Source organism: Colobus angolensis, unplaced genomic scaffold (assembly GCF_000951035.1).
Source record: "Colobus angolensis palliatus isolate OR3802 unplaced genomic scaffold, Cang.pa_1.0 Scaffold6, whole genome shotgun sequence".
Lineage (NCBI taxonomy): Eukaryota > Metazoa > Chordata > Mammalia > Primates > Cercopithecidae > Colobus > Colobus angolensis.
In genome coordinates, this window is record NW_012119598.1 from 8,586,026 (window position 1) to 8,588,493 (window position 2,468).

Genomic DNA, 2,468 nt, shown 5'->3' on the forward strand with positions numbered 1-2,468 from the left:
AAACAGGCTGCGGCTAGGGAGGACAGAGAGGCGGCGTTCACTTCTCTGGGACTTTTCGTGCCTCGTTTGTTTTTTTTTTCAGATGTGGCTGGGTCCTGAGGCAGCGTCCAAGCAGCCAGCTTGAGCTTCATCCTTTGTGAAGGGAAGGTCCTCCCTGCGGAAAGCGGTTAAACGTGTGGAGCGCGGCGGGAGTTCTCCCCCATGCCAGGCGAATGGTGCGGCCCTGACCTGGTCCTGTAGCCGGCTCCACGGGTCTGAGGGAGGCCCCAGCGGGGGCGGGGAGGTGGCCGCACAACACGGGTTCTGTGAAGAGACGCGGAGAAGATTGGATTCCGAGAACAGGAAGCGCCGGATGGAAAGAGAACCAGGCGGCTGAGGGGGGGAGGGCGCTGCCAAGATGGCGTCCGCCTCCTCCCAGCCGTCGTTGGCGGTCGGTTTTCCATCCTTTGACCCCGGAGTCCCTCCCTGTACCGCGTCCTCAGCGTCTGGAATCAAGGGCCCCATGGCATCCGAGGTGCTTTATGCCTCTGGCATGCCCATCAAGAAAACAGGCCATCGAGGTGTCGATTCCTCAGGAGAGACAACATACAAAAAGACAACCTCCTCAGCCTTGAAAGGTGCCATCCAGTTAGGCATTACTCACACTGTGGGGAGCCTGAGTACCAAACCGGAGCGTGATGTCCTCATGCAAGATTTCTACGTGGTGGAGAGTATCTTCTTCCCCAGTGAAGGGAGCAAGCTGACCCCTGCTCATCACTACGACGACTTTCGTTTCAAGACCTACGCACCTGTTGCCTTCCGCTACTTTCGGGAGCTATTTGGTATTCCGCCGGATGATTACTTGTGCTCCCTCTGCAGTGAGCCGCTGATTGAACTCTGTAGCTCTGGAGCTAGTGGTTCCCTGTTCTATGTGTCCAGCGACGATGACTTCATTATTAAGACAGTCCAACATAAAGAGGCAGAGTTTCTGCAGAAGCTGCTTCCAGGATACTACTTGAACCTCAACCAGAACCCTCGGACTTTGCTGCCTAAATTCTATGGACTGTACTGTGTGCAGGCAGGTGGCAAGAACATTCGGATTGTGGTGATGAACAATCTTTTACCAAGATCGGTCAAAATGCATGCCAAATATGACCTCAAAGGCTCAACCTACAAACGCCGGGCTTCCCAGAAAGAGCGAGAGAAGCCTCTTCCCACATTTAAAGACCTAGACTTCTTACAAGACATCCCTGATGGTCTTTTTTTGGATGCTGACACGTACAATGCTCTCTGTAAGACCCTGCAGCGTGACTGTTTGGTGCTGCAGAGCTTCAAGATAATGGACTATAGCCTCTTGCTGTCAATCCACAATATAGATGATGCACAACGAGAGCCCTTAAGCAGCGACACCCTTCAAGTGTCAGTTGACACTCAAAGGCTGACCCCCCAAAAGGTTCTGTACTCCACAGCCATGGAATCCATCCAGGGAGAGGCTCGACTGGGCGACACCATGGAGATCGATGACCATACGGGTGGCATCCCTGCTCAGAGTAGTAAAGGGGAAAGGCTTCTGCTTTATATTGGCATCATTGACATTCTACAGTCTTACACATTTCTTAAGAAGTTGGAGCACTCTTGGAAAGCCCTGGTACATGACGGGGACACTGTCTCAGTGCACCACCCAGGCTTCTATGCTGAACGGTTCCAGTGCTTCATGTGCAACGCAGTATTTAAGAAGATCCCCTTGAAGCCTTCTCCTTCCAAAAAGTTTGGGACTGGCTCATCTTTCTCTTGGCATACGGGCTCCAGTGGCAACTCCTGCATTACTTACCAGCCATTGGTCTCTGGGGAACACAAGGCACAAGTGACAACAAAGGCAGAAGTGGAGCCAGGTGTTCACCTTGGTCGTCCTGATGTTTTACCTCAGAATCCTCCTTTGGAGGAAATCAGTGAGGGCTCACCTATTACTGAGCCCAGTTTCTCACCTGTAGTTGGAGAGACTTTGCATATGCTAACTACAAGTACAACCTTGGAAAACTTGAACGTGCAGAGTCAGAGTTCACCCATTAAGCGCAAAGCCTCAGAAGACCTGGAACAAGATTCTGCCTCTCTGTGATCCCAAGATGTCAGCCCTTGCCCCAGCAATGTTGAATTTTCTTCTACTTGGTCATCAAAAAAGGAGTGTAAAAGAAGCGAGGTGGGCTCTCCATCTTCTTCCTAAAGAAGAGCCTCCTTTTCTTCTCTGTCCTCATGAATGGGCATTAGTGCCTCAGGCAGTTGAGGACCACAGCATCCCCTCCACTCCACTCCAGAGTTAGGTGGCACGGATTTTCAACTGGCTAACCTTGGCTTCCACGACTGAATTTTTTTCAGACCCCCATTCTTCATGCTGGAAATGAGATTACTAGACTTGGCAGTTTTCTTTCCCCTCATCTTTCACCAGGAACTGGACTCTTAATTTCCTCAGGACAGACTAGCTGGCACATTAT

At 51.4% G+C, this 2,468-nt stretch overlaps 1 pseudogene across 1 annotated transcript; it reads left to right on the forward strand.

The window, feature by feature from the left end:
- Positions 1–364: 364 nt before the first annotated feature.
- On the forward strand, positions 365–2,244 carry LOC105526616 (annotated as a pseudogene). Its single transcript, XR_001004105.1, has one exon. The product of XR_001004105.1 is annotated as a phosphatidylinositol 4-phosphate 5-kinase type-1 alpha pseudogene (transcript).
- The last annotated feature ends 224 nt before the right edge of the window (positions 2,245–2,468 follow it).